General features: G+C 42.8%; 1 long non-coding RNA gene across 1 annotated transcript in view; it reads left to right on the top strand.

Moving 5' to 3' along the window:
• Positions 1–1,731: 1,731 nt before the first annotated feature.
• The window catches only part of LOC147125107 (uncharacterized), a 40,711-nt gene continuing 16,385 nt past the window's right edge, over positions 1,732–26,057 (top strand). Inside the window, exons 1-2 of the long non-coding RNA XR_015079567.1 lie at positions 1,732–2,061; positions 16,459–16,624. This is a non-coding gene — a long non-coding RNA (uncharacterized LOC147125107). The remainder of the gene's footprint in view (positions 2,062–16,458; positions 16,625–26,057) is intronic.

The raw sequence follows: 26,057 nt of genomic DNA on the forward strand, positions 1-26,057 counted from the left end.
CTGTCATTTGCATTCTTCCTTTAGAGATGGAACCATTTGCAATGCTGTTATATTGTTAATGTGTTAGTGCAGAAATTTTGCTGCAATCCCCAAAGTCCCCAGACAGTGGCAGCCACCCAGAATCTCTGTGAAAACACTGTAATCTAATGTAAAGACTGTTGCAGTTAGAGTCACTTCAGTTAAAGAATGCCTTGGCATCTCCTGTAACCACTTCTAATAGATTCAGTGCTGTTAAATAAATGTTTTAGCAGTAAATTCCTGTCACAGCACCATCCTCTTATTACCGTCCTAAATTTACAAGCCAAATGGAGGAAACTGTAAATGACTGATGATACTAGGGACCTGGTTTTACATCTATGGTGATATTTGCGTGCTTTCTTCAGCGCAGTATTTCATTTTGGAGTTTATTTTCCTCTAACATTGATTACTGTTAATTCAATGACATACGGCTCATTATAAGTAGCGAGTGTAAATGTGTTTAATGTATTTTTTACTTACAACCATTTTTTGACTTTGTGGAGCAGGCAGCGTGATAGGGAGCTTAACTAAGGCAGAGCATCACACAGGATTTTGTTTACATCGATGTTCAAGCAGCAAGCCTGCATTAATTCCATGTTCTTTAACCTTGCATACATTGTCATGCTTGTCCCCGTTTACTACAGTCTTTGTCATGTAAAAAACATGTAGCACAGTTGACTTGATACCAAAACAAAACTTTTGAAATTATAAATGAGCAGTACATCAGTGCACTAAATGTATTTAATATTTTCAAATAGATCTATGGTAATAAGGTGTCCGCATGGATTTTCAAAGTTAAATTTAAGCTTTAAATAATCAAAATACTAAAACCTCTTCTTCAAAATGTAAATTGTACCTAGCACCAATTGAGCAGTTAGATGTATTTTTTAATCCCAATCTAAATGTTATGGATGGTGATATTGGACCTGTATATATACAGATATCTTTCTTTGTTGACATTGTTTTGATAATTTCTATAATAATCTGTGTGTCCTCCTAACCAGTTTGTTTCTTTATATTCTCATCCTTGTCCTGCTCCCTTAGTTACATCGCTAAAATTAACACCATTTTAAAAGTTAAATAAGAATTGGCAACTTTTGAGTTAAAAAAAAATCCCCAAAAAATGCTGGAAATGCACAGCAGGTCAATCAGCATCAATAGAGGGAAAAGACATGTTAAAATTTTGGATCTAGGTCCCTCATCCAAACGGAGACAAGAGTCTCCACCTGAACCATTAACCTATTTTTTCTTTTTTTCAGATTCTGACAAACTGCCTTCTATTTCCAGCACTTTCTGTTCATATTTCAAAATGTCCAGAATTCACAACTTTTTATTGGCAACTTCAAGTTGACAGGACCTCTAAATCTCTAAATGTTAACTTTTCATTTTTCTAAAGGCAGTCTTTAATCTTAGCTGACATAGGCAGCGCAATGTCGCGTTAATTTTCACCGGAAAGTGTCTAGAAAAACTCCCAAAGAAAATAAAAATTCCAAGATTAAATTTGGTGGAAAGCAGCTGTGCAGGAAACCAGGCAGTACAAGGGTTAATGACTTCCCCCTTCAGACATGCAGGAAATCCGGCACTACGAGGGTTAATGACTTCCACCTCAAATTTGGCAGTATCCCAACCCTCACAAAGTGTTTGTTTGACTGTTTTGTTATAATAACCTCTGGTTTGTTGTAGAGGACAGGCTGGTAGCTTTACAGTTTTACAGCTCACAGTGTAGATTGTTGGGGGGTGGGGGGTGGAAGTTGGCCCCTCCTGCACGACCTACGGAGTGCTGAGGTATTAGACGTGAGCCACATGATCAGCTGAGCTCTTATCCATTTAAGACAGAGCTTCCCACAAAGACTCCCAGCTACTGAGAACTGAACAGCCATTCAGTGAGCACGGAAGCACACACACGCCTCCTTCTCACAGCGACTGATCATTCTATAGCAACTGCAAGTTCACACTGAAGGCACAGCGCAAAGAATATGAACGTCAAGTTCCACACACTCGTCCTCTTGGTCCTCTTCGTCTCTCTGACCCTTGTATCTGGAGGTAAGTCATTTCTTGAATGTTTCAGTAATCAATCTTTCCTGAAAAAAGCTGAAGTAAAGTTAATCAGACATACTTTATCAATAAAGGGAATTTACTGGAAGAACACCTGTTAGTGATTATATGCAAAAGATAAATAAAAACATTTGATAAAGCTAATTGTAAATAGAAATGATTAGGTATAATGGGACTCAGCAATTAATGCATAACTTTTAATCTGCATTATCTTTGATGCATGCAAGTCCAAAGCTTACCTTTTAAATGCATGTCAAAAATAGAAATTATGTTTCACACGTATCTTGTGCCTATAACAGTTATTGGATCACATAAAAATTTCAGAGATTTATAAAAAGATTATATATAGTTATACTGTGTTTGATTGGAGTTGCACTCAAATCATGGACTTCACTAAGCTGTTTATCTGCATCGTGCTGTGGAACCTGCCCTGTGGGAGAATAGTGACTATTCAATTTGATTTAATAATGGGATTTGTTTTTGGATAATTCATAAATGAGAAAATATTGTTATTTAAACTGAGTTTTTTTTTTACCAGTGACGCCTTCTCTAATATTCAGCTCTGTCACTGGCAGTTTTTTTTCTGAGATTAAGCCTGGTAAAAAAAATCCAGTATTTATCCTGCAAAAGAAACCTGTTGTTTTTTTGGTTCCACTTGGTAAACCCTGGCTGAGGAATCTCAACTGGCTGCCAATCACCATGCCAAGGTTGGTTTTGCAGGATATGTCAACATTGTCCTCATGCTCCCAATGTAATATCGGATCTGATAAAAGTCAAATATGCAAAAACAATTCTTACTCCAGATTTGTATCAAGACTAAAGCAAAACATGATTTTTATCTGTACGTTAAATATTCATTAGGGTATGGTGATATAAGGAAAGAGCAGGAAAATAGAATAAGAGTAGATAACTCCATCGTGGAGCCAATATCAGTACTGACACAATGGGACAAATACCTTCTTCTATGCCGAAGTTTCTATGGCTCTGTGAAGCATGGTAAAATTAATATTCCCCAGTGGCAGTGGGTGAGTGCTAGACTGCCATTCAGAGAGCATCAGCTCCAAACCCAGCCTTAACCAACACTCCTGATTGACTAGCCTCTGTGGTTGTTCTAGCTTTTCACAGTTGGGCTGCTAGATGAAACATTTTTCATTGGCAGTGAGGAGTAAAAGATACATTTCCTTCACATTAAAGCAGGCCTCTTGTGGTTAGTATTGGAAGGGGTTGGATGTTGCCACTGAGTAGTGGGCATATATTGATAGTGCTTCATTCTTAGGATGAATCACATTGGGAATAATTTTAACCTTAGATTCTGAGTTCTGACTTATGCAATGATTTTTATCAAGAACTTCAAGGAATGCCTGTCACCACATTTAGCCGTGAGCAGAGAAGGAGTCTGAAGTCAATATTCATCAAACTGAGCCAATTCAAAACACATCACAATAGATCCAAATAGCCCAGATTGGATTAGTTCAGACTCAGATAGCTTGTCCATTATAAGTAATTAGATGCTAAACCAACTTCTAGCTATTCCCTCATGGTTTATCAGCTATCCTTAGCTGCTTGTTGATAACAGGCTCATCCTGTGTCGAGCACCACAAACATTCAGGTAATAGCTGTAATTGCAGATTCTGATAAGGCTTAATTAGGGATGTCATGATTCTTACATTATCAGCACTGTTTCTTGATTAATCAAGAGTATTTTAATAGTACAATAATAAAAGATAAAGGTATAATGTTTCAGGATTTCGTTTAATTTGTTTAATTATTTTTGGAAATAATTCCATTAATTTTTTTAATGGAATTTCTTCTGCTTTCCCTTATTCATTAAATGGTCCTTGGATACAATTGCTGAGGAAAATGTCAATGACAACCTATAGCTAGCTAGCTTAACGATGCCACAAATATATTTTGCTCTGTGTAAATATTAGATGGTGCCAATGTAAAATGAGAAACCAAGAATGAACTGAATAAATCAAGTACTGTCTTTTTAATGAAAATTATTTCACAAAATGTAGTGCTTACAATGTTGTCAGTGTTTCACAAGTCTGGACACTTCACTTGCTCTGTGAAGCTCTTGGCATCACTATCTATTAGTGCCTGAACTTGCTGTAATTAAAAACAACTTTGCATTCTAATACTGTAAACTTGAGTAATATCAAATAATGTTTACTACTTTAGTTGTGTAAATTCTTGTAAAATAATCTGATACATCAAAAGGTAAGGCAATTGGATAGGGGCCGAGGAAGGACATTCAAGAGATAGAGTCAAGGGATGTTAGTTCAACCACAGTGCAGTAGAACAACATACATCATTTCTAGGAAGTGCTATGGGGTGGTGAGATCTAACTTAATCTAAAACATTAAGGCCTTGCTGCAGCCTGTTCAGTCATTCCCACAAATGCAATACTGAATGAACACATTGGCTTCTCAAAGGATCTGTGCAATATGTCTCAGCAGAATAACTGGAAAAAAGTTGGGAATTCAGTAATTATTTTCAATTTATGTGCATTTTTAATGTAATGTTTCCTCAAATGTCTCCACTTTTCTCCCCTCCTTTACTAACTCTTGCTGAGATATGATTCTATGGATACTAGCAATCCTCCAGTAACTCACCCAAGTGGCCATTCTTAATGGGTCAGTGTGTTTCAGCAGGTCACTCAAACATTGGGGCATCACAGTAGAGCCTGATCATGTCCAAAAATGACATCCACACATGCACACTTTTCAGCAGGAGTCACTGAAGAGCAGTCAGAAATGGAAACGCTTTGTAATTTTGCTTCCCTTATCTAGATCAGAGGTACCGAAACCAAGGACAGCTCCAACTTTCAATTCATATGAGATCAACATAGATTTGGAACAAAATCTGGGATCTTCCTGGTCTGTATGGCTCCCTATAATATAATAGGGAACAGGCAAATAACTTTTCTCAACTGGTTAGTGTTAAAATGAAAGTTGTGTTTTTTCTCTCAAGGCCACCAGGTGAGAACAAATGCCTGTGGCGAGAGAACAACAGGCCAGATTGTTTGATGTGGTAATTGATCAGATAAGGAGATGTTACTATGAGAGGGGCAGACACACATTAGTAGAGATTTAAACTGCTGGGCGGTAAGTCGGGAAGAGGTACCGGACTTCCCGCCCGGGAGTTACAGTAGGAGGCACAGTCCATTTTAATGGCCAAGCCTCATTAACAGTTTGCTGGCCAGCTGCCCCACCCAAAACAGCTGAAATGAGACAGATGCCCAGCTGTCGCCTCATGAGACCAGGCGACCCAGAGATTGCCTACCAGTACTCAACAAAGTTGCAGGGTGGGATTCAAGAGGGTTTTGCAGCTGGGAAAGTGAGGGGGGGTGTGCCTGGGTTGGCAGAGGCCAACACTTTCCTTAATTCTTCTTCTTAGGCAGTCCCTCGGAACCGAGGATGACTTGCTTCCACATTAAAAATGAGTTCGCAGGTGACTGATTAGCCCAATGTGGGACCTACAGCCTCTGTCACAGGTGGGGCAGACGGTGGTTGAAGGGGCGGGTGGGTGGGGTGCTTGGGTTGACGTGCACTCCTTGCGCTGCCTGCGCTTGGCTTCCGCTTGCTTTCCTTAATTGGGCCCAGAGGAGCACTCCTGGTCCTCCTGGCACCACAGAGATAAGTTTTGTACTTACCTTTAGGGCCCTCCACTTCTGCTCCAGCAAGTTTTAGTGGTCAGAGTGGACACTCCGCCTAGTAGGTCATTAGAATCACCTCAGGATCCTATCTGAGTGAGAACCCTGATTTACATATATTTATGGGGAAGTCCGGCATTAAAACAGTCGCAGGGTGGTATCCGAGCAGCACATTGTACCCCATTCTTTTAACTCCCATTCCACCCAGTTTCTGCTATAATTATACCCATTGTGTCTTTGTTCAGTTTTTGGTTGACAGTTTGGTAACCAGAAACTGCTTAATAATAATAATAATAATAATAATAATAATAATCAACTTTATTGTCATTGTTAGTGCACAAGTGCAGTACAACGAAATGTAGGCTTGCGGCTCCCGAGAGTGTACATTTAGATTAAGACATTTAAACATTCAACATACATTTGGCTTGTAATACATTAACATAAACATAATAAAGTGCATTGGCACAAGTGCTTGAACCTGCAAATAAATATGGCAGCTGCTGGCAACTGTTTTAGTTCATATAATTCAACTGTTGCAGTAGTGAGCACATATGCCATGGTGCTTAGAGCCCATAAATTGCTTACACGATCAGCTAAAGAATATTCATGAAAGGACTCTAAGAATCTCAAAATGTTTCATTGTGTAGGATTCACAGAACGGATTTATGCAGCTAGGAAAGTCAAATAGTGTGCTGATTACCTGGTCTGCTGGTCTTTTTGTGTTTCTATATACTCTTACTTCTTAATAAACCCAATTAATAATTTAACTCGAGCTACACAGACTATCAGTGTGGTATTTTTATGTCAGTTCAAAAAGATCAGGAGAGTAGGTAGCATCACATAGAATACCTGGCACATCCCTCCAATTGTAAAAAGGTTCAGCCCCTGGCCCTCTGTCCCAGATATTTGTGGATATGCTTATATTTCAGTTCATAGGAGACACAGGTTTGCCTGCAGAAACTGACTTTTCAGGGAGCATGAATAAAGAATATTGGGAAGTGCCCTGAATACATAGTTTTATATATATATATATATATAAAATCTTTAGACTGTTCAACACAGGGTGATATATTCTATATTTAGTTTTTGTGTTTCACCTTAAATATGTGGTTAGTTTGACCTGTAATTTCCTTAGAGGATGGTGCCAAGTGATCACAATGTTATTCATATCCTTTACAACCTCTCACTAATTATAGGAAGCACTTCATTAAGTTTGAACATAGACGCTGTGGTTTTGGTTCAGTACCGCACGTGCGGAGTGAGGACCAGTCATTCATTTCTAATTTTTTTTCAACAGAATTATTTTTAAACAAGCGATGCATGCAGTACATGTAGTCAACGATAACAGATTAACTACAAGGGATACAATCCTCGTGGTTACATTAACATAGACCTTATCAAGCTGATACCAACCAAATCAAACTGATTGGAATTTCTTTATGAAAGTTTGAATGTCAAAAGCATTATACATAGACATTTCGATTTATTAAACCAGAGTAGTGGCTCCCCCAATGGCTCAGCATGTTTATCCAGTGAGTAACTGAGCCATATAGATCAAGAAGATCCTTGCATCTTCTTCCTGGTCTGTGTTCAGTTAACTAATATTAATTCAGCTGCAGAACAGGTGTTACCACCTCGAGAGCAGGGAGGTGGAAATCAACCAGCATTCGCATTCCTGATTTATGTTCATGGGCATCATTTGAGGACAGGATTGGGCTCAGCTGTTATGCCCTTTGCAGTCAAATAGCCTGCAAATAACATTCAGGGTTAAGTTGACTGGAATCTGTCCAACTCTCTTGGGAAGCTATTACTCAATTACAAATAGTCACTACCGCCAACATTTTATTCCCGATATCCAATTCCAAATACACAGATAGAATACTTGATAGAATGAACAGTTCTTAAGGGAGGTTTTGCCAGGAAAACTCCTAAAAGATTAGATTCAGCATCAATTTCCCCTGCACCCTGTTAGCATACTGGTGGTGGTGAAAGGGTTGGTGACAGTGAACTAGCACAATAATGTCACAGGAGGGGGTGAGCAAGAAACAAGAACCTGGAGCGGGAATCGGACAGGCGGTGGCCTTGGCGAGCACCAAATCCCCCTGAGCTCAGCAGCATGGTGCCCGGACGATTTTAGGTCCCAGCCCTTATCTGCATGCCCTGGTCAGCTGCCCACTGGAAATGGGTGGGAAGTGGTAGCTTGCCGGTGGGAAGGAATGCAATTTTAGATAGCAGGAGACAGCAGGCCAACTGAAAGACCGTTCATCAGCTCTCAGGCAAGTCACAGGGAGGGGGGGTTTCACAAAGGTCTCGCGTTCGAGAAGGTGGGAGGCCTGGGGCAGGGGTGGCCTAAACTTTCCCTCTGGGGCCCAGAAGAGTACTCTTGATCCTCCTAGCCCCACAAGGAAAGTAAAATAAACTTACCAGTTCTTCTGGCCTCTTCTAGCCTCGGATCCTCTTCTTGCTTAATTTTTCACGCAATACTTTTCTTTAATGCAGCAAACAAAAAACAGATTTTCACCACATGGTTTTTGATTATTAAAATGGTCAGGCAGTCATCTCCTCCTTCCAAAATTGGACTATCCGGTTCAAAGCTGGATTGGTATTCACAATAAGCTGCATACTGACCACAGAGACTTGGGGGAAGGATTTTACCCTTTAACAGCCCCTCTATAAGCACTTTACAGATCATTGTCTAGTATCAATGGATACTTTTACAGTATTAGCTGGTTCTGCTGGCCAACATGTTATAATGCGAAGAGAACCCGAGAATCTGTGTGTGTGTGTGTGTGTATGTATTGAAAGAGGAGACTTTGCAGCTTGCAGATGCAATTTCTGTCGGGTAGCAGCTAAACAGAAATCTTCTATGATGTTTTATTGATGAATATTCTGAATTACAATTAAAGAAATGATTAGAACTGAAATGGCTATAAATAATTATTAATTTATAATCTCATTCTTATACAGAAATGTTCCTACAGTCCTCCAAGGATTATGCAAATATTTGAAGCATTTTCTTTACACAAGTAGTTCACTCTTATTTTTACAGTCTTTTTAAAATTATGTGCAACTGGTGGATTAAGAGAATGCAACGTTGCTATTTTTGCAGCATGCACATGACTTGAATTAAGAACAGGATATTTTATTCATTCACATACCTGTCAACCTACAAAGGGCAGAACTCAGTCAGTGATTGGGCTGCAGTATGGTTTTCTATAGGATTGACAGATAGGCTGATCTTGTTGGCTTTGGTGTTTCTCAGTGTATCCAGAGGCAGCACATTTGCGTTAAGTGTCAGAAAATTGAGCCTCTGGAGCAGAGGATCTCTGCTCTCAAAGAAATTGGCCATAATCCACAGTACCAGAGAGGATAAGGAGTTTCTGCATCGTAATCTCAGAATATGGTCATCCAAGAGGCCGTGTTAGACAGTTCAAGACACAGGGATAGTGTAAAACGAGAAAAGACCATCTGCAGAGGCAGCAGGAGGAGACAGGACTCACAAGTGTAGGGAATCTTTGAATTACTGGAACTATCTAATTGAAAGTGTTGAACAAGTATAGGTGGACAGTGACTCAGAGAATGGTGGTCCTGAACAACACTGTAGCACTGTGGAACAAGGATTACCCAAGGAAGTGAGTGACAGGTAGGTTACAAGATAGGAGGGGTGGTAGTGAGAGATTCAATAGTCAGGGGAATAAACAGCCTTTTTTGCAATCATAGCTGGGAATCCAATAAGTTATGTTGCCTTTCTAATAATAGAGTGAAGGATATCATGGAATGGGTGGAGAACCTCTGGGAAGAGAGGGTGACCAGCCAAAAGTCTTGCTTCATGTTGAAACCAATGACATAGATTGAAATACAGTATGTTTGTGGTCATGCAGGGAGAGTTTAAGAAGTTAGGCATCAGATTGGAAATAAGACCTCAAGGATGGTGTTGTCCAGATTGCTTCCTGTGCCACGGCGCTAGACAGGTTATGGCGAGGAAGGTTAACGTGTGGCTACAGAGCTGGTGCAGGTGGGAAGGATTCACACTCTTGAGGCATTGGAGTGATTTCTGGAAACCTATACTGAAATGATGTTCTTCACCTGAACTGAAACGGCACCAATGTCCTTGCAGAGAGAGTAAACAGAGCAGTGGGGGAGGATTGAAACTAATATAGCCGGAGAATAAGTTTAAGATGAGAGAGGGAGAGCAGAATTATTAAAACTGCTGGAGTTGAAGCAAAAAGCTTAACTGAAGTAGTGAGAAAATTTTAACCATAAAGAAAAGGAAAGATAAGCTTGTGAGGTAGTGAGAGGCAAGAACACTTGTAGAAACGGCAATGGATTAAAAAAATTAAATGATATAAACAAAAAAAAAGGAATGAGCCAACGTCCCCCAAAAATTGGGAGTCAGAATTGAGTGGTACGTATGTGAACGCACAAAGTATTCAACACAGAGTTGCAAGCATTAATATCGATGGAAGGATAAACAGAGGCATGGGTCAGGTTTGCATACAATTGAGAACTTAATATTCCTGGTTATAACGTTTTCAGGAGAGTTAGGGATGGTAATAAGGGGGTGAGATGGCAGTGTTAGTAAAGGTTTCAATCACAACTGGGGGTTGTGTTAAGACAGAATCTGTATGGGTAGATTTAAGAAATAGGAAGGGAAATTATACATTTTTCAGTGTGCATTACAGGTCAACAAATAATCGAGATGAGATAGTGGAGGAAATCTGCAGACATTTCCGAGATATGCAAGAACAGCATGGCAATAATATCCCGTAATTTGAATTATCTCAAGATAGATTGAAGTAAAAGTAATGTGATCAAAGTCTGGAACCTTTTTAGAATGCAGGATTGCTTCCTAGATCGATATGTTTCTACTGTAATAAGGAAAGAAGCATTGCTTGATATAGTTCTGGGAAATGAAGAGCAGCAAATAACTGTTGAGTGTAGGAGAATAATTGGAAAATAGAACCACAACATAGTTAGATTCAATGTCAGAATAGAAAAGGATAATAAGATAAGAGTGCTCGATTAAAAAAGGCCAAAGTTCAGCTGAGATAAGAGATCTGGCCCAAATTAACTAGGCAGAAGAGCTAACAAGCAGGTCAATGGATCAGTATTGGGAAACCTTCAAATACAAAATAAATATTTCTGCAAGGCAAAAAGTGGTTGCATCAAAGAGTAGAGTTTTGTGGATAACTACAGAGTTTTTAAAAAATTGAAACTTAAAAGGGAAACTTACGATAAAGTTAGGGCTAGTAATACTAACATTTCTAAACATATAAAAAGTAAAAGAATAAAGAGCGGGTAGGACTGCTCAGGCACGAAGAAGGGAGAAAGTTGTGATGGTTGAAGGTGTGGCAGAGATATTAAATAATTTTTCATCAGTTATTTCAAATGATGGTGGAAGTGAGAGTGTACATGTACTAGAGGAGAAAATAGAACAATTGACAGAACTATTGGTAGAAAAAGAACTGGTTCTGAAAAATTAGCAGAATCAAGATGGGTAAGTCATCAAGCTCTGACGGCATGCACCCTAGGCTATTGAAAGAATTTAGCATATTTAATGAGGATTAAAAAACTGTGGCCAGAGTTTCTTTTATCTTGTATCTGAACAGAGGCCCTGGCCAGTTTTTTAATCATCCTTAAATATGTAAATCATGCTGTGAAACTGGAGCCTAGCCATGTAAGTGCCTTGTTCAAGAAGGGTGAGAAGGATAAACTAAGTAACTATAGACCAGTTAGTCTAACATCAGTTACGGGAAAACACTTGGAATCCATGATTTGAGGTAAAATTAGTGAGCATTTAGAAATACATGGGTTAAGGACAGCTAGAACAGATTTGTTGAAGGCAAATTGTATTTGGCAAATTAAATTTTTTGAAGAAGTGACTGATTAGATTGATAAATAGACTGCAGTAGTGTATGGATTTTCAGATAAAGCACCTTGACCCAGAGAGCTAATAAGACAATTTGTATTTTCTCCACTGTCAATTCCTTCTGTGAGATGTGAGTGTAAAGTGTTCAAATTGGCAGCTTTACTCAATTGGATTTGTGTCCACTTCAGACAAATCTGTGAGCATCAGAAATGGATGTAATTATGACTCTTACTAGCCATTCATGGGCTTTGCCAATGAGTTGGGGCAAACAGTAACTGCATCTAGTTAACCTAGGCTAACCTGGTCCCTCACTTCTAGGTAGTATACTAATATAAGGTAGACTACCAAATATTAGAGTTCCACATAATGACTAATACTGCCCATTCCAACATATTGACATTTTTACATTGTAAACCTTATATAATTTTTTTTTACAAACTCCATAAAGCCTTATCAAGACACCTGGGGATCTTATATTACAATAAATCAACATGGTTCTCAGATTAGTATTGATATCTTAGTGTATTATCATTGAATGCAGATTGATAGAGAATATATTACTGGTCACGCTAAGTCATTGCACAAGTGATTTTATCTGTCATAAAATGATTGTTTCTCTCATTGAACACTGCTTTCTACCATGTATTCCTATTGCATTTATTCTGATTCTGCCATACCTAGTTGGCCAAAAAATTGCATACATGGATTAACATTAACCGTGTATGAAGTAAATGTCCATGGGCATCTATATGTTGAGAGAGGAAGAGAGACTGAAAGTTAATAAGAGTTTACATCACAAGTGAAGACCACACCCTTCCCACAGATAACACAGAAAACCATTGGGGGATATATTCTGAGTTATTCTCCATGACACAGAAAACCAGCGGGAGACGATTGACTCAGATGTCATAAGATGACATTTATATTTTATTCACTGTTGATTCCTTCTATGAGATGTGCGTGTAAAGTGCTCAAATTAACAGTTTTACTCTACTGGATTTGTATCCACTTCAGACAAAGCGGAGAACATAAGAGCGATCAGAATGATTAGCCATTCATGGACTTTGCTGTTGTGTTGGGGCATTCAATTACTATGTTAACCTTGATAAGTTGGTCCCATATATATCTATATATATAAAGCGGCTCTTCTGTCTGTCTGTCCCGATGTCTGTCTGTCTGTCCGTTCTCTATACGTTTGAAAGTTAGAGCGTACCGACGCGCGCGTCGCCTCAAAAGAAAGCTTGCGATTCCGGACCGGTCATAGGCGTATTTACGTTTCGGACGGACAAAAATCCCGCCCGCGGTATCCGAAAAACATTCAGCCTTCCGCTCATTAGCATCTCATTAGCGACCGTGTGACGTCGAGGTCGACCAATCGGACGGCGGGTTCCTTCCTACAGTTGAGTGTCGAGTGACTCGACGATTGACCAATCCTACGCTTCGGTGACCTGACCGGTCGACCAATCGGTGCGTATGTGGGCGGGCCTTATCCTTCTGAACCGAGGTGAGTGGCCGCCATCTTGATTTTTCACGATTTCTTCCCCACACTTTCAGTATGTTAGGGAAGTAAGGTAAATATTTGAATTATGTGTTAGGGAATTAATTAACAATTTATTTGAGTTTTATATTGTGTTTAGCAACCCCCCCCCTCCTCCTCACCCTCGTGCAGGGGGGACTCGGGGCCTGAAGCTCAAAACATTTCTCTCTCTCTCTCTCTCTTTCTTCCCTCTCTCTCTCTCCTTCTCCTCTTCCCTCTCCTTCTCCTCTTCCCTCTCTCTCCTTCTCCTCTTCCCTCTCTGTCTCTCTCTACTTCCCCCTCTCAGGTTTCACGGTGTCGCGGACAGAGCGTGGGCGGGCCGCCCGAAGTTTCCCGCTCGCTAACGGCCGCCAAGCCGCCCTTGCCTGCTCCCTGCGGGCCGCCTCGCGCCGCCCGCACTGACCGCGCATGCGCCGCCCGCACTGACCGCGCATGCGCCGCCCGCACTGACCGCGCATGCGCCACCCGCCCGCAGCGGCCGTCCATCAGCTGCGCGATACGCGGGGGACCTCAGCTCCGGTCTGTCCCGGCCTCAGAACCCGACCGCGCCTTAAGCGCTAGGCCCCGCACGGCCGCTATCGCAACGGCACCGGACCTCAGGCGCTAGGCAGCGGGAGGGGCCGGAGAGAGGGACAGAGGGGAGTGGGGGAGCGGGGGAGGGGAGGGGTGGGGGTGGGCGAGGGGAGGGGAGGGGGTGGGGGTGGGCGAGGGGAGGGGAGGGGGTGGGGGGAGGGAGGGAGGGAGACAGGGGAGAGGAGGGGAGGGAGAGGAGGGGAGGGAGAGGAGGGGAGGGAGGGATAGGACAGGGAGAGGACATGACAGGGAGAGGGGGGACACACAGGGGCAGGGAGACCAAGCGCCCCAAAATTGCCCTCGCAACGCGGGGCTCCCCAGCTAGTATATATATATTATTACTATTCCAGATAGTGACTAAAACTATAGGCCTAGAAATTGGCCTGAGGCGCCCAAGCGGCGCAAAGTTCGCTTGTGCGCTGGAATTTGCGCCGCGATCGCCGCATTAGCGATCGCTGCAAATTCAGTTGAAGTGCCCCTAGAGGGAGATGGGGCGCGGCTCGAGGCGCTCCGTGTCCCTCTTAGGGCGCTGAAAGTGAATTTTGCAGCGCTACGCTGTGGCACGGCACACTGCGGTACTGCAGGTCTTCCTCCTACTGTTAAGGGGGAGGGGCCTGCAACAGCGCGAGCCCCGATCGCGAGTGCCGGCAAAAGAGCCTAGCACCAAGGAGAAGTGCCGGGCTCTCGGGAAACAGCCGGCAATACCGTGGGGGGGGGGGGGGCGGGGACCAGGAGGCCAGGGACGGAGGTGCTGGCAGGCGGCCGCCGAAAAAGCGGCCGCCCCGCACCTCCACCTTAACCTTAACTTGCGCCTCTGCCGGCGCAGCAAGGCCCCGTGAACCAGGCGCGGGTAGCGAACGGCGCTACAGCGGTGTTCGCTACCAAATATCGCGATTGGGGCGCGAATGGGGCGCTGCGCACACCGATGACGTCATCGGTGGCGGCGCAGCGCAAAAGGCTAACGCCACCATTAGTGCCCCTGCTGAATATCGCGGGAGGCGCAGCCAGTGGCGCTACAGCCACTGACTGCCTCTTTAGGCGCTAACAGGTGGCGCTACTCACCCAATTTTTCCCCTATAGTGTGCTACATTCTATTGCCCATCTTGTGGAAAGTTACAAAAGGTATAAGCAGAGGCTTGTGGATATAGGAATTTTTAACAGCAAAGTTAAAAGTTAACTGCACAGAGACGTAAGACTTTTAGGGGGAGAAATTCAACACTGTTGCATACACTTTTTGAGCATTAAATCAACATTAAAAGCTGCATTTTATGTCATGACCTCCCAAGACCAATTTCCCTTTGAGTGCACTGACTACCAGATTGGATGCCGGTGACTTCTAGGTGTGCAGGGCACCCACCTGAAACATGCGTTAGGTGTCTGGGTCCTAACACCTGTTTAGGACCCCCAATTGAAACCGGTCAGCAAATGGGTGGAAATTGGGAATTTGCGGAGCCTTAAATGGACCGCTGGAGGTCGCTCAAAAAAAGGTGAATAAACGTTTTAATAGTTTTATTTCTGTGGAGCCAGGATGAACAGGAGCCGGGCCAGCCGAAATTTGTTAGATCCCAACCGGCAAGCTGTATCTGGATGTCCAATTGGCATCTGCAGTTCACTGGAGTGACCAGTTTACACAGGCAAAACCCATATAAATCTGATATCGGAATTTATAGTTGACGCAAAAATGTTACAGGAAGTCCAGTGATACAGACAGGAATTGGGCACAGATATAAGATTTTTAATATTTTATACATTATACACATGATACCCAGGTGTATTAAATGTGACAGAAGTAGGCATGACATAAAATTGTGACTGGGAAATGGACAGGAGATATGCAAAACTTTTAATATATAGAAATGCAAGTATAGGCTGTAGCATTGTGAAAGGCTTATCTGGGCAGGTGTAGACCTGAGACTAGGTTATGGCCATTACTGAATGTGCAAGGAGTACATTTTTAGATGTAACCAAAAAATTATTAGGCAAGCATACCTTAGCATGAATATTAATATAAAATAGACAGGGAGCAACTAGACGGCTGTTGCTGAGAACATTACTCGGTGGGAAATGAATATTTTATGTTAACAGGGAGATAACATCTACAGTAATAAGAAAATTACTGATTTTGTATGTTGTGAGGAGCCAGATATTGTTTTATTTTGAGAGCATACTTTGTCTTAAAGAGATCTTTCATAGATAGATTTTGATTGTAAAAAAAGTACTCGTTTCAACCAGAAACGTACTGTTACAACTCATTATAAATGAACACTCATTTTACTCCCAGCAATAATGAAAAACAAATCTTTCGATGTGAAATATAAATGATTTACCTGGAGGCAGCCAGCATCAGAGGAAATATGGATATCCAGTAGCTGCTCACCGCTATTTTTTGTGGATGACTATTAGTCCCCGAATGTAGCACTGAGTGGTTAAAAACCCTGTGCTATTTGGAATTTCTGGCTTGCAAGTTAAAAATTTCTGTTCTACAAAATGCCACTTGTGTGGCTAAAAGTGGTTTATAAATAAATTTCAACTTACTGAGGATAATTATTCGCTGTTATCACTGATGAATGTTTGCTTGGGTACAGTAGAATGAACAGTATTGTAACCTCCCTGTGACCTTCACTTGCTCGTCATTATTACAAACGTGTTCTGGCTGTTACAGTTTGCATCAATTTACTCCAACCATGCAGACTCCCAATTTGCTGCATCTTCATTCTTACCCGGAACTAACCTTGTTTATTACATTCCCAGGGCCGGTTGCCGTCCTGTCAGAGGGGTCAGCACTGGATGAGGGCAGCATCAGGACTTATGTAAAGAAAGTAGGCAGACGTCCCAGTCAAAGACAAGTACCGATGAAAAAATACAGGCGGCTGAGACCCCGTCTCTCTCACAAAGGACCCATGCCCTTCTGAGTCAGGTAAATGAAGAGACAGCTTACCACATGCAAAGGCACCCTTTTACATAAACTTCATGTATTGATAAAAACATGCAAGAATTATCAGATGCTCATATTATTTTAATCCCTTGCCATAAGTCCTCTGTATCTGTAATTATTTCAGGTAATGGTCACACAGGTTTTGTCTGTGGCTGCAGTGCAATAAATGGTTACATGTCTTGAGGTATGGGTGGTCCCACAGTGTCCTCACTTATCTGTCCAGGCAGAACAGGAGTGCAGTCTGAAATGCAGTTTAACAAATGCAGTTGTTAAAGCTTTGCAATCACACACAATGGGAATGAAATAAAATGATACAAAAACCCTACACACTAATTGGAACACATTGTTTGGGAGCCAATGATTGTGCTTGTTACTACGAGATGAATCCCACAGCAACTGTCCATAACGTCACGTAAAATGTACAATGAAAATGTCAGTAGCTGCTTTCCCATTGAGCGCACTGCATAGCACAGAACGGCTAGGAAGGTCTTTAAAAAAACATTAAATCAAATTGTCCAAATCCCATTATGGGCTACAATTTTTCTTGCAACTAAGAACATTACTTTGAAATGGTTGCCACAATTTCTAAAATAGTTATAATTGACCTAATGTTTGAAAGATAAACACGAGAGCAGCTATGTCCTTGATTGAGTTAATCCTATCTCCAAAATTAAGTGCTTTTCCACTAGCTAAGAATTAGCACGTCCTGCCATTCATAAAGGCTACTGTAGATTAAGCCACAATGTCTCGCATTCCTTACCCTGATAATCTCGAAAGACTGATGCCATTCTAAACCCTTTACCCTGACTGCGGAACTTTCTTTTTGAGAAGGAACCTAATAAGTAGAATTTTTCTGGTTGGAGGGCACAGTGTGTTTCCTTTTATTAAATGAAACACTTGCAGAGCACATATACCCATATTTTTCAATAACCCATTAATAATAGTATATTGATTGAGTCTAGGAGGAAGTTATGCTTCAGTTGTACAGAGCTTTGGTCAGACCCCACCGGATGTACTGTGTTCAGTTTTGGGCTCCATACCTCAAGAAGAATATTAGAAGGGGGGACAGCACAGATTCACCAGAATTATACCAGGGCTTAAAGAGGTAAATTATGAGGACAGGTTGCATAAACTTGGTGTGTATTCCCTTGAAGTTAAAAGGTTGAGGGTGATCTAACGAGGTGTTTAAAATGATCAAAGGATTCAATAGAGTAGCTGGAGAGAAACCATTTCCTCTGGCGGGAGAATCCAAAACAAGAGGGCATAATCTTAAAATTAGAGCTAGGTCACTGAGGAGTGAAATCAGGAAGCACTTTTTCACACAATGATGTAGTGGAAATCTGGAAAACTCTCCCCCAAAAAGTTGTGGATGCTAGGTCAATTGAAATTTTCAAGACTCAGATCAACAGATTTTTATTAGGCAAGGGTATTAAGGGATATGGGTCAAAGGCAGGTAAATGAAGTTGAGATACAGATCGGCCAGGATCTAATTGAATGGCAGAACAGGCTCAAGGGGCTGAATAGCCTACTCCTGTTCCTATGTCTGGTCTAATTCAACTTGGATACTGCTGGCTTCTAGAAATTTCCAGTTTTTTCCCCTCCTCTGCTCTAGCCATTGACTCCTCCTGGGATATATGATAATAGTTGAGCCGATAGCCCTCCTATACCTTGTCTAAGTAGCCATTCTTCATGTGTGAGCATAGGTAGTGAGTACTGGCAGGTTATTTTAACCATACGGGAGGTGGAGGGGTTGGTAGTCTATTAGGCCTGCTCCCACGGGACATGTACACATGCAAACTTTCCAGTAGCAATCAGAAGTAGGGACCCTAACTGATTTTTCTCCATCTCTAATCCAGGGATTCTGAGGACAATTGTAGCATCCCAGCTGCTGTCCTGGCTGAGCTCTGCTAACTCCAGAGCAGGGGTTGAATCCTGAACTTAAGGCTAGTGCTGTGTGCTATATTAGACAATAGTGCCTTTACCCACAAGGCCATCAGTGGAGCTCGTTTGAAAACTCTGATCTCTAGGATTCACTTGCATGGCTAGACAGGTTGGATAGCATAGTGATGTCATGTCTCCATGTTGATATCACCTGACGTCAGATCTGTACCTCCAGTTGAGAACCAGGGTCTTTCTAGATTCAGCTTTAAAGGGGTAGGAAATCGAACATTTTGGCGTCATTCAGCTTATTTATATTTTAAAAACTAGGAAAGAATTCTGAAGTTACTTAATTAGATATTTCTTTAAATGTTAATTCCAATCCATTGTTCTTCTGAAAAGGTATAATACTGCCAGATTTAATCCATTAAAGTAATGTATTACAGCTGTTATCAGACTCTGTTGCAAATGTGAGCAGACTGTCAAACAGGTAGTCAATGCCTCTAAGACATCATTAAAAAGCAAAAATAAGTCCTTTGGTCCTCAGAGTGTTAAGCATGTGGTGCCTAAACTAGTCATCCTGAACTTGCATACAGTATTGTTTGCCAAGTGTACACTGTGCATTGGCTGATGTTGAGCTTGAAGATGTTCTAATCCAAAGAAGACAGACATGATGAACTACTCAGTCTGCAGTGGTAACCAGATTTATCACCTCCTCATTCCCATAGCCGTGTCTTCAGAATTAATCTAGAAATATAGGGATCTCTTTTTGAATATGTAATTCAAATTTAATTTTAAAATATTAAAAATTAAAGCCATGTCAAATAATTCAAATTCCCTTAATACTCAGTGACCTCCAAGAATAAAGAGAATGACTAGTTCTATTATTTGGGTTAAATGTAAATTTAATATATAACTCTCATGATGACTCCATCCAAAATTTTGCCCCCAGTAACTGAACTTCTAATTCTTTTTCTTCCAATTTCTTTCTTTAACTTTTTTTCTTTTACAAATGATACACGGTGGGGGGTCCCAGTAGCACAAGGATTTGAGGTCCTGACTCCCAGCCAGAAAGGAATGAGCCTATCACTCAAACTCTCTTGCTTCAGTAGACTTGAGTTTTGGTAGTTGCTTGTCAGGCTGCTGGATATTGAGCACCAAACAGACAGCATGGCCCCTTCATGTGGAAAGGTGGTGACTGTGAAACTGTTCCTTTCAAAAGCCAAATATGTAGAGGTTCACATGGAGGGGAAAAATGATAATGAAAATCAGAATATATAAAATGAGGATAAGAACATCATATTGCTCTGGAAATAAACATCTAGCATACATCAAACAAGCCCTATAATCCTGAATATATAATAATTCTAATGGGATACAAATGATATTACATACATAACACAAGTCTACAGCCTTTTCTGAGTACCTTTTAGCACAAATAGATTGATGAGAAGAATGTGAAAGGATTGAGCTTTACAGCACCAATTTACATTATTATCTTAAATGTAACTACCAGTTTTATCCAGAAGGGCTGTCTCTAACGTACAACTGTCTGAATGAATTATATCTCCCTCTTGTTACTTATTTTCCTGTTTTTACTCGAGTAGATGAGGAAACCCATTCAGCATATGTAGCTCATCCTTCTACCGTCCCCCATTGCAACATCTAGCTGCCTGTTGAACTACTCCAGAGCTTTTGCCTTTACTACCTTACCCAGAAGACGATCTGTATAAAAAGTCCTTCCTGATATCAGTCCTCAACTTGCCCTTTATGTCATGGTTTAATTTAAAACCTTTTCTATTCCCCTCAGTATCTTAAAGTTCCACAAGGTCCCTTTACAGTGCAAATTCTCTCTTGTGTACACAGTGAAAAGGTGATTCCATAAACAAATTGAGTTTCCTTTGATCGGAATCCTGTGGCCTGACATGTCGTGTTTAATAAACCAGAAATCATGCAGGATACTCTCCATTTTATTTTGCCTCCTTTGAAAAATAGAAACAGCCATACTTTCAGACCAATGTGCATACACTAAAACAAAGAGATTTATTTAAATGTTGAATATTACATTGAACTAGTTAGCCATAGGAAAATAATAAGAGTACAATATCTAAAAACAATAAATATAGAATCATAGAATGTTACAGCACAGAAATAGTCTATTTGGCTCATCGAGGCTGTACCAGTGTTTTCTTCACGGGAGCCACCTAGTCTAATAAGAACATAATAGGAGCAGGAGTAGGCCATTTGGCCCCTCAAGCCTGCTCCGCCATTCAATAAGACCATGGCTGATCTTATACCTCAACTCCACTTTTATATTCCCTTAATATCCAAAAATCTATCGATCTCTGTCTTAAATATACTCAACGACTGAGCCTCCACGGCCCTCTGTGGTAGAGAATTCCAAAGATTCACTACCTTTGGAGTGAAGAAATTTCTCCTCCAGCTCAGTCCTAAATGGCCGACCCCTTATTCTGTGACTGTGACCCCTGGTTCTAGACTCCCCAACCAGGGGAAACATCCTCCCTGCATCTACCCTATCAAGCCCTGTAAGAATTTTGTATGTTTCAATGAGATCACCTCTCATTCTTCTAAACTCTAGAGAATATAGGCCTAGTTTACTCAATCTCTCCTCATAGGACAATCCCCTCATCCCAGGAACCAGTCTGGTGAACCTTTGTTGCACTCCCTCTATGGCAAGTACATCCTTCCTTCGGTAAGGAGACCAAAACTGCAATTTTCTTGCGTGAGCTCCATCTCCTTTGATATTCCTCCTTTTCAAGCACGTATCTAATTCCCTTTCTTACCTCTCTCATTTCTATTTTGTCTCTCCTCATATTTCCCATTTTCGACTTGACTCTTTGACCTCTTACATTTTATTTAACTTATTTTCTCCTTATCATCTTTTATTTGTACATCTTTTTAATCCTCAGTTTTGAACTAGTACGGCTACCAACCCCATTTTGAGGCTGTTAACGCCAGACGAGGGCACTCAAAAGCGACACCATGGACTCTATTTTTAGCCTTAAAATGTTATATATAGCTTTGCTTTCAACACAGCACCCTATTGTTTGCCTTCTTACAAAGATGAAGATTGAGCCATTCTAGCTTTTCCTCATAACTCAGTCCTTTGACATTAGGGGTCACCCTCATTGCCCTTCTGGGCTTTACCTCAATGACGTGATTGTGTCTTGGTATCAGAACTGAATGTAGCACTCAAGGTGCTATGCAGTTGCAGGATGACAGTGTATTTGCCTGCAAAATTAGCAAAGTATAAGGCAAAGGTTAGAAAATGACTCGGTCTCTATGGGAGTGAGACTGGACAACTATCCAGGAGAGAAAAAAAATCAGTTTCAAAATCCTGATAGTCAGGTATCATTGCATAATATTTGTCTCACATTTTGTAGGTAAATTCATATAGTATTTGAAATTTTTCTTCAAGATTTGTTTACCAGAAGGTCACCTATCAGTTGTTATATGTGAGTGACTGAGCCACCTTTATTTTCTCTATTATTTCTTGATTTGAGCGACCCCTTATGGAATAGGTCTGTAGGTGGTGAGCATGTAGGCTTCAGATACACCTGTGTTGTGTAGAGTTTCCCTAGAAGTTTTTTCTGTCACATTTAATATACAAGATCTCAAGCTCTATACAAATGAGCCCATTTGAAGCTACTTTAATCCAGAAAAAATTTAAAGTCGACGTCCCACCCCGCCCCATCATGGTATCTAACTGTTCCCTACCTGAAAGTAGCTTGCACAGGAAGTTTTGTGTGAAGAACTTAGAGTCATAGGGGGAGAAATTCGGTTGATAGTGCCACTGATTAATGCCTAAAGAGGCCGAGAAGTGGGGCTAAATCTTAGCGCCCGCTCATGGGCGCAGGCTGATTATGACGTAATTTGAGTGTGCAACGCCTTTTGGGTGCCCCGGACCGGAAATTCAGTGGCGCCCCCCTCTGTAGCGCCTGCCGCTAATAGTGACAGCTTACCTGGGCCTTACCAAGTCACTCTCAGGCTGGAGGAGCGTTATTTAAAGGGGACTGGTGTGGTTTAAAAGCGGCAGCCATTTTTGGATCACAACTTCCTCGAGAGCTACAAAGAGTTGCTGAGCTGCACACTGAGAGCCATTTGACCACTGAGCCAGCGCAGGCAGACGATCTTCAGCCTTCTGACCATCACCTTGCTGTTGGTGAGCCTTGACAACGGGGAACCTTCCTGTGGGCACTTATTATGGGGGCTGCATTGGAGGGGAACGTCCTGCTGCTGAATCATCTGGAAAGGGCACTGAGATGCAGGGAGAGGGGGGCGGGCATGGCCAGACGGAGGAGGGCCAACAGACGTCGCCACAGCAGACCTTACGCTGGCAGGGTTATCCGACAGCAGTTTTCCTACATGAACATGCCAGATGAGCAGTGTGTCAGAAGGCTGCGATTTAGAAAGGAGGTGGTGACTGAGCTGTGCCAGCTGCTTCAGCCAGATCTGCAGCCTCAGATAAGGTGCAGGACATCTCTGTCGGCGGCTGAGAAGATGGCTGCTGGCCTGAACTTCTACGCAAGCGGCTCTTCTCAGGCTGCGCGTCAGAGGCTGATCAGAAGTAGCTTCTAGGCCCCTCTCACGGAATGCTTGCTGCCATTCCAAGAACAGGAATGGAACCAGCCTGATACCCCCAAGCCTGTGAAGGGCAAGATGCATGTAAATAGCAGGCATGGCCATTGTAAATGAAGAAAGTGTTTCATTACACAAAATGTGGTTCCTTCAAACATGAGAAAGCTGTGGCAACAGAAAGCAAAACTAATACACTGACACATAACTGCCTCTCACACCCGGGAGACTGTCCAAAACATAAATCACATTCCGACCATCTTTCTTGGCCTTGATTCCACTGCGCCAACCAAAGCATCCAATGCCCCATCAGTGAGTCGTTCCGCCCTCTACCTCACCCTTTCCATGTCTTGCTAGGCTGGTGCACCACAGGTAGGCTCCCACCGCTTTGAAGGCCTACAAGGCAGTGAGTGTGTCTGGTGATGCCAATTGACCTGCCCCTTTAAGAGCTGGCCAGCGCCATTGTGTCTCAGGGAAAGTGATTATTGAGAGCACCCTCGCTGCGCCCCGCCGCCGCGAAATTAGGTTGCGCCGCCAGGTTAGCGCCTTAAGAGTAGCGTGCAGCACCTGATTTAACGCCGCAATCACCTTTAGGGGCGCTGCAACCCAATATCGCGCTAGGTGCCGCTAAATTGCGCCTGGCGCTAAACTTTGCGCATCGCCAGGACTAGCGCCCCAAACGCGGCTATACCGAATTTCTAGGCCAGAAAGAGGCCCTTCGGCCCATCGTGTCTGCACCAGCCATCAAGCCCTGTCTATTCTAATCCCATTTTCCAGCACTTGGTCCATAGCCTTGTATGCTATGGCATTTCAAGTGCTCATCTAAATGCCTTCTTAACCACCACAAGGCATATGAGATACTTTCCTTCATTAGCCGAGGCATAGAATATAAGAGCAGGGAGGTTATGATGGAGCTGTACAAAACACTAGTTAGGCCACAGCTGGAATACTGTGTGCAGTTCTGGTCACCTCACTACAGGAAGGATGTAATTGCATTGGAGAGAGTGCAGAGGAGATTCACCAGGATGTTACCTGGACTGGAGCGCTTCAGCTATGAAGAGAGACTGGACAGGCTGGGGTTGTTTTCCTTAGAGCAGAGAAGGCTGAGGGGGGACCTGATTGAGGTATATAAAATTATGAGCGGCATAGATAGGGTAGATAGAAAGGAACTTTTCCCCTTAGTAGAGGGGTTAATAACTAGGGGGCATAGTTTCAAGGTAAGGGGCAGGAGAATTAGAGGGGATTTGAGGAAAAACTTTTTCACCCAGAGGGTGGTTGGAATCTGGAACTCACTGACTGAAAGGGTGGTAGAGGCAGGAACCCTCACAACATTCAAGAAGCATTTAGATGAGCACTTGAAACACCATACCATACAAGGCTACGGACCACGTGCTGGAAAATGGGATTAGAATAGACGGCTTGATGGCCGGCGCAGACACGATGGGCCGAAGGGCCTCTTTCTGTGCTGTATAACTCTATGGGGTAGAAATTGGGTGAGTAGCGCCACCTGTTAGCGCCTAAAGAGGCAGCCAGTGGCTGTAGCGCCACTGGCTGCGCCTCCCGCGATATTCAGCAGAGGTGCTAATGGTGGTGTTAGCCTGTTGCGCTGTGCCGCCACCGATGACGTCATCGGTGTGTGCAGCGCCCCATTCACGCCCCGATTGCGATATTTGGTAGCGAATGCCGCTGTTGCGCCGTTCGCTACCCGCGCCCAGTTCATGGTGCCTTACTGCGCCGGCAGAGGCGCAAGTTAAGGTGGAGGTGCGGGGCAGCCGGTTTTTCCGGCGGCCGCCTGCCAGCACCTCCGTCCCCGGCCTCCAGATCCCTCCCCCCGCAGCATTGCCGGCTGTTTCCCGAGAGCCCGGCACTTCTCCACGGTGCCGGGCTCTTTTGCCGGCACTCGCGATCGGGGTTCGCGCTGCTGCAGGCCCCTCCCCCTTAACAATGGGAGGAAGGCCTGCAGTACCGCTGCGGCACGTTGCGCTGCGAAATTCACTTTCAGTGCCCTAAGAGGGACGCGGAGCGCCTCGAGCCGTGCCCCGTCTCCCTCTAGGGGCACTGAGGCTGAGTATCTGACGATCGCTACTGCTCCGAACGCTGCGCAAAAATCTGCGCCCAGGTGAACTTGGCGCCAGTTTGGCACCTCACCCCAATTTCTAGGCCTATGACTCTAATTATCTACCTGTCCTGCTGCCTTCAGGGATTTACGTACATGCACACCAAGGTCCCTCTGATCCTCTGTCCTTCCTAGGGTCCTACCATTCATTGTGTATTCCCTTGCCTTGTTAGTCCTCCCAAAATGTATCACCTCACAATTTTCAGGGTTAAATTCCATTTGCCACTGTTCTGCTCATCTGACCAACCCATCTATATCGTCCTGTAGCCTGAGGCTTCTCTCCTCGCTCTTTACCACTCCACTAATTTTTGTGTCATCTACGAACTTACTGATCATACCTTCTACATTCATATCTAAATCATTAATGTACACTACAAACAGCAAGGGTCCCAGCACTGATCCCTGCCGTACACCACTGGACACAGGCTTCCAGTCACAAAAACAACCTTCGACCATCACCCTCTGTCTCCTGCCACTAAGCCAATTTTGGATCCAATGTGCCAAATTGCCCTGGATCCCATGGGCTCTTACCTTCTTGACCAGTCTCCCATGCGGTACTTTGTCAAAAGCCTTACTGAAGTCCATGAAGACTACATCAACTGCACTACCCTCATCCACACACCTAGTCACCCCCTCGAAAAATTCAATCAAATTGGTTAGACATGATCTCCCCTGACAAACCTATGCTGACTATCCTTGATTAATCCTTGCCTCTCCAAGTGGAGACTAATTCTGTCCCTCAGAATTTTTTCCAATAATTTCCCTGTCATTGATGTTAGGCTCACTGGCCTGTAATTCCCTGGTTTATCCCTACTACCCTTCTTG

The sequence above is a fragment of the Somniosus microcephalus genome, chromosome 1 (genome assembly GCF_052327205.1).
Source record: "Somniosus microcephalus isolate GS21.2 chromosome 1, FLI_Smic_1.0, whole genome shotgun sequence".
Taxonomy (NCBI): Eukaryota; Metazoa; Chordata; class Chondrichthyes; order Squaliformes; family Somniosidae; genus Somniosus; species Somniosus microcephalus.